Source organism: Electrona antarctica, assembly GCF_951216825.1.
Source record: "Electrona antarctica genome assembly, chromosome: 19".
Lineage (NCBI taxonomy): Eukaryota > Metazoa > Chordata > Actinopteri > Myctophiformes > Myctophidae > Electrona > Electrona antarctica.
The window spans coordinates 42,972,446-42,981,879 of record NC_136800.1 but is presented as its reverse complement, the minus strand read 5'-3'; the positions used below and the strand labels follow the sequence as shown (position 1 = coordinate 42,981,879).

Here is a 9,434-nt window from a genome sequence, read left to right as displayed (position 1 = left end):
CTAATGGAGGCCCTGAGCTAATGGGGCCCTGGGCTAATGGGGGCCCTGGGCTAATGGGGGCCCTGGGCTAATGGGGCCCTGGGCTAATGGGGCCCTGAGCTAATGGGGGCCCTGAGCTAATGGGGGCCCTGAGCTAATGGGGCCCTGGGCTAATGGGGGCCCTGAGCTAATGGGGGCCCTGGGCTAATGGGGGCCCTGAGCTAATGGGGCCCTGGGCTAATGGGGGCCCTGGGCTAATGGGGGCCCTGAGCTAATGGGGCCCTGGGCTAATGGGGGTCCTGGGCTAATGGGGGCCCTGGGCTAATGGGGGCCCTGAGCTAATGGGGCCCTGGGCTAATGGGGGCCCTGGGCTAATGGGGGCCCTGAGCTAATGGGGGCCCTGAGCTAATGGGGGCCCTTGTATTCAGAATGTCCACAAAGTCACGCTTCCAACCAGCTTTGAACCGAGCAGATTGGACTTCCCGTTCCAAAAATAATGGCCAAAAACATCTTGAAAACGGACGATATTTTAGTGTTGGCCATTATCGCCCGATTAAATGTAATAACACAGACTAAGAACTAGGAAGGTCGGACAGTGACAAACTAGATACCCGAGTGAAGTTCAATTTGACATTTGACATTTCATCCAACACATCCACATCTATTTATGTCAGCCTTACCGTTAGGCTGCTAGGGACAGTACTCATCCATCGCCAAGGACTTATTTAACTTCTTTTTCATGATGTCCTTGAGCGCCAAGGACGTGTTTTTCGTGTTTTATAACATGGTAAAAAAAATAATAATAATAATAATTTGTTTTTTTTTTAGACTTTTTTTTGAAAAAAATAAAAATATATGAAATAAAATAAAAGATATATGGTGGCGGTCAGGGCCTTTTGGCGCCCCCTAGTGGCGATGGATGAGTTAAAAACACGTTGCCAAACACATTAGGTAAATTGCGATTTGTGCACAGGACCCTTTTTCATTTTAATCCGTCGCTCACTCACGGTTCAGACTATCATTGGCGTAGGAGGCAGCCAATCTCGGCTAGGTCGCCAGTAAGGTCGCTATAGGAGGCAGCCAATCTCGGCTAGGTCGCCAGTAAGGTCGCTATAGGAGGCAGCCAATCTCGGCTAGGTCGCCAGTAAGGTCGCTATAGGAGGCAGCCAATCTCGGCTAGGTCGCCAGTAAGGTCGCTATAGGACGCAGCCAATCTCGGCTAGGTCGCCAGTAAGGTCACTATAGGAGGCAGCCAATCATGACTACTAAAAGTCGCCACAAAAGTCCTCTTTACGGTTGTAGGTAGTGGTGGATGGAAAATGTAGTCCAGGTGCTTTTCAAGCAACAAAGCAACAAAACAAACAGAAACTAAAGGATACTATAACCCATTTTGACCTGAGATCAGTTTCTAAAAATGTCTTATAAATCCTGACAGTTTTCTGAAAAAGCTGTTTCTATGTCAGTCGTTCTTCGATTTTTCAAAAATAGCAGACCTCCAAGCTCGTAGCGCGCCACCGAGTGGCGCGCTACGAGCTTGGAGATCTGCTATTTTTCAATAGCTAAAGCATAACATGATGCTAACACCAAAAGGGGTTCCCGCCCAAAATGGGATAAGCTGCAGGACGACATGAAAACCAGTCCCATTTGGACCCCCCATTTGAAAAGATATGCCTGCCGGGACCCTCCATACGAGGAGATTGTTACGGCTCAGTGATTCTCAACCCGTTTAATTTAAGGACCCCCAGTTTGACATGCATATTAGTCTACAGACCCCCATTTAATGGCATTTATTTTCTATCTCTGGGACCCCCAATTTATATTGTAAAATCAATGTCAAGACCATGGCTCAGTGGTCCAGGCACCATGGCTGGTAATCCAGTCTGGCAGTGTGCCGCGGGTTCGACTCCCGATCCTGACTGACGGCCTTTACTGCATGTCTTCCCCCCCCCATCTCTCTCCCCATTTCCTGTCAGCCTACTGTCTGTCCCTCCATAAAATATAATAAAATAAAGGCGAAAGCCACAAAAAAAGTGTACATTTTAATGTGTACACTCTCAGAGTTACAGACCCATAAGGGTCCAATTGGTTCCAAACTATCCTTTAGCTGGGGACCCCCTGGAACTCCTTCGGGAACCACTGGTCTACATTAGCGATACAGAGGTGTTGCCACCAGGCCAGTCCTGAACCAATACAGAACACCCTGTCACAGATCACCACACACACACTACCACCAGGACCCTCAGGGGGGGATTATAGCCGATGTCTGTCCACCCTGATTTGATATCTATTCTATCCAAGTGAACACTTGGAAATGATGGCCGTTATGTGTCAAAGCCCCAAAAACCTTTAGCTTGAATTTAGTGTGCAAGGGAATAGCAAACAGACACATATTTGCAGCGACCAAAAAGCCACATAACACATAGATTACGACGATACTGTTCCCCGTTACAACTCACTGCCTGCAGACAAGACACAATTCAAACTGTGCGTGCAAACTGTATACGTATAGTATCACATCAACCTCCAATAACAGAGGCAGAAACAGTCAGTGCAGTACAGCAGTGCAGTACAGCAGTGCAGTACAGCAGCTTGAATCACATCAGCATAAGAGCATAAACACACAAGCAGCGGCAAATAAAACACTAGGGTCCCCTACCTTGAGGCCGTCTTCTACTTGACTGCATGGGATGTGTAGGTGAGGGCCTGCAGGGTCGAGCATGGGATGTGTAGGTGAGGGCCTGCAGGGTCGAGCATGGGATGTGTAGGGGAGGGCCTGCAGGGTCGAGCATGGGATGTGTAGGTGAGGGCCTGCAGGGTCGAGCATGGGATGTGTAGGTGAGGGCCTGCAGGGTCGAGCATGGGATGTGTAGGTGAGGGCCTGCAGGGTCGAGCATGGGATGTGTAGGTGAGGGCCTGCAGGGTCAAGCTTTGGAGCCGATGCAGGGTCGTTCTCAGATCTTCTCCTTTGATGTGGGACCAGCTGACTCCTCCACTGTCTCCTGCTTCCAGGATGGAAGATATAGGTCCTCCAAGGCCCCAGTGAGGCTCTCCAACGTTGAAGCACTGGGCCCTAGTGGTAAGAGGAGGGACTGCAGGCGGACCCCCATGGAGGTGACGAGGAAACCCCGCGCAGCTGGGCTTTGACGTCGAGCGCGTTTGCACTTTCAATTCACTCCAAATGTTGGTGCCCAAACCGAAAAAAGGCGGAAGTAGACGGTTCTTCCGGGTGCTTCAAAACGCCACTGAGCAACTTCCACTGACATGAATGGCGGGGGGGTGGGGGGGGGGGGGGTCCTATGAGGTCCTGAGAAGCTGGTGTGCCACCTTGTTGTATGGCAACGCTGGTCGTAGTGGTGTCATGCAGGATTATTTTTCCCGGTGATGTTTTCCCGGGCTTTCCTTGCTATAATAGCGTGAAGGGTAGAGCACTTTCGTCGGAGTCCGACCGAAGCAATTCACACTATACGACTAGCAGGTATAGAACACAGGGGGTGGGGCTTCAGGCAACCAGTCATGATCCGTATAGCGCTGTTAACGGTCATCATCGACACCTTTTGGGGGACATGTGGTCTTCTAGACCAGGTTGGGTCTTCTAGACACCAGGAGGCTATAGGTCACAGTATCCATGTGGACTTCTAGACCAGGCTGGGTCTTCTAGACACCAGGAGGCTATAGGTCACAGTATTCATGTGGTCTTCTAGACACCAGGAGGCTATAGGTCACAGTATGTGGACTTCTAGACCAGGCTGGGTCACTATTCATGTGGTCTTCTAGACACCAGGAGGCTGGGTCACTATTCATGTGGTCTTCTAGACACCAGGAGGCTATAGGTCACAGTATTCATGTGGTCTTCTAGACACCAGGAGGCTGGGCTACAGTATTCATGTGATCTTCTAGACACCAGGAGGCTATAGGTCACAGTATTCATGTGGTCTTCTAGACACCAGGAGGCTATAGGTCACAGTATGGTCTTCTAGACACCAGGAGGCTATAAGTCACAGTATCCATGTGGTCTTCCAGACACCAGGAGGCTATAGGTCACAGTATTCGGCTGCAGTGAAGACCAGCTGCTTGCGTGGAGATTCTTAGTACCACCATACCTTTGTACATAGTTCCTATAGGGGAGGAAAGAAAGAAAGTTAGTTAGTTGCTACGAGAGTGAGGTCTAGCCAACACCAACTCTATTAACCCTATTATTCCAACATCAGGTTCTTGAGCTCTGCAGTGTTATGTCAGCCAAGCTGTCGTGCCGCGCACGTCTATATCAGAATCTGGAGAAGTGATATTAAAAAAAAGTGTTTTTTGTGCTTTTTTCCCCTTAGTCTCCTGAACTTGAACACAGCATTTTGCATTGGACCTCTCCACTAGTTAACCCTTTCAGCGCTATAATTTATTGAAAAATTAGGATCTAATTCACGCCAGCATTTTTTAAATTTGAGCTCTTATTTTGAAAAGCCGCAATTTCCGCTTCACTAGCAGTAGTCCTAAGTTAGGAATTTACACGGAGCTGGGCCGGCCTTGTTTACAATGTGAATCCAGACCAGAGCTCCAGATCGTCAGGTCTGTGCCGTCAAAGAAACGCTGTTTTGACCAAAATGCCATCTGGGACAAGGAATAGGAGATACAGGCGATTGAAAGAAAGGGATATAATGGATTATTATGGTGACGACGATCTAAGATGGGCGATCCAGTGCTGTGCTAAAAACACAGCTAGCTAACCGGCTAACGTGAGTAGCATTTTGGCTCGAGCAATCGAACGCGCTATAAAAGCGCAATTACCGAAGGCCGTCGGCAATGGCGTTAAGCGTCAGTATCAAAATTAGGCTTCAATTGACAAAGATCTTCGCCAATGGCGCTGAAAGTATTAAAGAGTGCTGGGTTGCGCCCCGAAAATAGCTGATCTACAAGCTCACAAGTTATCACAGCGCGACGCGTTGTGAGCTTTTAGATCTGTGATTTTTGTCCAAAAGTGCCCTCTTACGGGATTATAGCCCCTGCCCACTCTCTGCACGTCCCTGCATCTATGCATCTATGCATCTATGCTGATGCTGTCACAAAATGTAAAAGTATTCCAGATTCAGGTACAAACACTGAACATGATTCATTGATCTCTCAAAATATTTGCAATATTTTACATGAATATAGTACAACGTTTGCTTTTATTCAGGGCGGCGGTGGCTCAGGGATAGAGTGGCTGGATGGCAACCGCAAAGGTTGCCAGTTCGAACCTTGTGGGCTCCCCCAGAGTTAGCGTCGAAGTGTCCTTGAGCAAGACACTGAACACCTAATTGCTTCCGGTTGGTGCCTTGCATGGTTTCCGCCGCCATCGGTGTATGAATGTGTGTGAATGTAATGCACAATCTATGTAAAGGTGTATGAATGTGTGTGTTAATGGGTGAATGTAATGCACAATCTATGTAAAGCGCCTTGGAGTTCATTTACAAAAGAATATGATCATGCCTAGATTGAGCAAAGTACTTGTTAACATAATATGTACATACGATTCGTCCTTCAACGGTCAAGTGACAAGGGTTGTAAAAAGAAACCATGCTTCTTCCAGATCAGAGACACTGCTACAATCGAGACCTTTTTGTGATCATTTGTGACCTAATGTGAATGGGAGACAGTCATTGGATTATTATTCATTTTCAATGTTTCATGTCATATGAAAGCAGGGAATCATAGCTTCAAATTGACATTGGTTGTTGGTTCATGTTGACCCACCAGTTTTGGCGATACGGCTTATAGAGTAATGTCTTGCAGAAAACAGTGAGTTGAGAAAATAGGCCTGAAAAGGTTCACTTCTGTGGACATTACACCTAGCTACATGTTTAAGCATTTATTTCATATGTACGTGTCGTCTGTGGTCTCTAACATTACACCTAGCTACATGTTTTAGCATTTATTTCATATTTACATGTAGACTTCAGCTACTGTACATGGTCTAGTATGTGAAGAGTCTGCCTCTGCTATTAACTCATTTTTGATAAAAAATATATAAATTCAGTTTTCCCTCCCCCGGTGAAAAGCTGGAGGTTGCACGATGACAGGCTCTCAGTCAAATCTGGCGGAGGACCATTTCAAGCTCTGTCCTTCACGCTTTAATTGAATAAAAACATAAATAATATAAGTTTTGGAAGTTTACCATGCCACTGAGCATTGCCACTACATCACCACAGCCAGGCACGCATGCATGCTACAGACAGTTTGGTGGGTGCACACACTGCGCCATGATGCGGTAAAAAAATGGTTGTTCGTCTTGTTATGATCAGATGCACCAGCGGCCATGACAATGCGAAACGAAACCAAAGTGCAGAGCAAGTTGTAGTCCAAACAAACCCCTCGTCCACTTGCATTGGGCTCAATTCCCCAGAAGCCCTAGCAGCCCAGATGATGACTTGATTTCCGGTTTCGTCATCATAACGCGACGGCCTCGTCATCAGGTCCCGGATAAATGCGCTGTTTATTTTTTATTATTTTAAAACAGAGAATTAAAGGCATTAAACAAATAGCGGGAATAGCGTATTATGCAGCGGCGGAACACTGGATCAAACAATTAGCGGCACTAGAACTGTTAATGTATGCTATAAATGTTATCTACATCCAAGTTACAGGCAGCCCTAGCCGCAATTTGCAACTCTAGATTTTTTTATAATGGGATGAATCTAGAGTTGCAATACCCTCCATTGACTCCCCACTCATCATTTTGCGTTTGCGATCTGCTTGTCTTAAATGACGTTAAACTCACCAACATTGCAGCTGTAGTCCAAGCTTGAATTATTCTTTCAATCTGCAAAGCTTGTTTTTCATAAAAATCCCCCGTAGACATGTTATGAGCTACTTTCTGTCAAGAAATTCTGTGCAAGTGATTCTTTTTCTAAGTGCTGGAGTTTGGAAGCGCTCGTCGTAAGTCACTGAACGTCCCTGCATGCATCTGTTTCGCATTTGCACATAATGCAGGAGGCAGCAGCGCGACCCCTTAATACAAACGAGCGCTTCAAAACTCCAACATTTCTTCTTCTTGACAGAAAGAGAATAATTCAAGCTTGGACTACAGCTGCAATGTTGGTGAGTTTAACGTCGTTTAAGACAAGCAGATCGCAAACGCAAAATGATGAGTGGGGAGTCAATGGAGGGTATTGCAACTCTAGATTCATCCCATTATAAAAAAATATAGAGTTGCAAATTGCGGCTATCAATACCCTGTGTAGTGTTGATTTTGTTGACAAACTATGACAGAAAATGCACTTTCTTCAATGACGAAAACTAAATGAAAACTAAGCTACGATGACCAAAAGTAAGGCTAAATATACTGCATTGACAATTTCGTCAACAGTTAAAAACTGAAAAATGTCAGGGAGGGACTCTAGTGGAGAAGAGATTCAGTAGAACAATGTTATGTTTGGTTGCGCTCGGGTGTTGCACTCTGAAAATAGCTGATCTACAAGCTCACAACTTGACACAGACAAATGACTATTACCATGGCTTAAAGTAGCTGCAATTTGCAACTCTGTTTTTATAATGGGAGGGATGAATCTAGAGTTGCAATACCCTCCATCGACTCCGCACTCATCCAAATTGCTTTTGTGATCTTGTATCTAACAACGTTAAAATCATTGCAGCTGTAGGGAAAGCTTGAATTGTCATTGCAATCTTGTTTCATAAAAATCCACCGTAGACATCTTATGAGCTACTTTCTGTCAAGAAATTCTGTGCAGGTGATTATTTTTCTAAGTGTTGGAGTTTGGAAGCAGTCGTTTGTATTAACCGGTCGCGCTGCTGCCTCCTGCATTATGTGCAAATTCGAAACAGGTGGTACGCAGGGCCGTTCAGGTCCTGGCCGGAAAAATTATTAAGTAGCCTATGTGTGTTTGACTAGGGTTGGACTGGATTGACAAAACACTACACCATGAGGCAGCATGCTAAAGATGGTTTGTTGGTTGCTCACAATGGTTTACACACTAACAAACAATGTTTAGTATGTTCCCAAGTAAATGTCACACGGCACAATATGGCTCAAGTTCGGAAACAAACCTTTTTTATTATTCAAGTGTTGCAGACCGTGTTTTGAAATGTTTTGCTCCATTTGTCTCAAGGTTCATGCCATGCGGCACATCCTGGTTTCTGGGCAGTGGGAAAGGACCCGAGTGCAGAGTCAGGCTGCCTTTTATAGTGCCTGTCTGAAAGGACCCGAGTGCAGAGTCAGGCTGCCTTTTATAGTGCCTGTCTGAAAGGACCCGAGTGCAGAGTTAGGCTGCCTCTTATAGTGCCTGTCTGAAAGGACCCGAGGGCAGAGTCAGGCCAAAGAGATTCTATATAAAGAGGCGACAGTCCTCAAATATTTGGAATCACCACTAGATGGCGCAGCGGTAGTACTGCCGCAATCACTCCAATATGGCGGCAGAAACGCTTTGTCTATGTAACGCCTCAAACACGCACGTAAACATGCACGGTCACACACATTAACCCTGACATTCTGAATGAATATGTTACTAATTGGTGCTTTGATCCTTTCATAAACATGATAAATAAATGAGTAAATCAATATATGAGAGTAGAATAGTAACAGGAAGTTGCGTCATGACTCCAATATGGCGGAGGCACTGGGCGCTAGTTGTTACTATGGGACTTAACCCATTTAGGCCTGACGTCGAAATTTAAAAAAAATAATTTTTAAAATGTATTTCTTTCTGAAAAAACGCAAGTTTCTATCTCAGTGGTTCTCAAAATTTCATGTCAAGGACCCCAAAAATGTTATGTAATTGGCCGAAGACCCCCATCTGAAAATGGGGTTCCGCAGGGACCTCCCAGAAGCAAAGATTTGAGTTAATATATAAAAACTTAAGTGTTGCCTTTGATCAGGCTGCCTTTTATAGTGCCAGTCTGAAAGGACCCAGGTACAGATCGAGTCAGGCTGCCTTTTATAGTGCCAGTCTGAAAGGACCCAGGTGCAGATCGAGTCAGGCTGCCTTTTATAGTGCCAGTCTGAAAGGACCCAGGTGCAGATGGAGTCAGGCTGCTGAGAAATTCCAGGACATAAATTGATTTGAATGGAGGGTGGGACAGTTTAAATTGAGTGACGGAGATGACAAAGGCTGACAAAAACAATCATCTTCTGTCAGTCCCATGCAGGCTGGGAAATGAATAGCTTTCTAGTCCCCTGGCCTAGATGCTGCCCAGTGGTCACTGTCCCATGTGCAGTTTGAGATTGATTTGGCTTTCAGCAGGATGGACGGATGGACGGTTTTTCTCTTTATTTTCTTTTGTTTTCATATCAGGTTCCATTATTTTATTTATTCTACATTTGAGCCACGGACCACCATTTGATGACATTTAGCCTCTCAGACCCAATACTTACATTGAATATGTTGTTGTCGGCCCAGGCGGTGGCGTAACCGTCTGGGCACCCGACTGGTAATCCAGTCGCAGTGTGCCGCGGGTTCGACTCCCGAGCC

The 9,434-nt window shown here is 45.9% G+C and overlaps 1 long non-coding RNA gene across 1 annotated transcript in view; it reads right to left on the bottom strand.

Moving 5' to 3' along the window:
• LOC306943642 overlaps positions 1-8,100 on the bottom strand; it is a 33,810-nt gene extending 25,710 nt beyond the window's left edge. Inside the window, exons 1-2 of the long non-coding RNA XR_013792437.1 lie at positions 8,014-8,100; positions 2,636-4,094 (exon numbers count right to left, since the gene is read on the bottom strand). This is a non-coding gene — a long non-coding RNA (uncharacterized lncRNA). The remainder of the gene's footprint in view (positions 1-2,635; positions 4,095-8,013) is intronic.
• Positions 8,101-9,434: the final 1,334 nt, after the last annotated feature.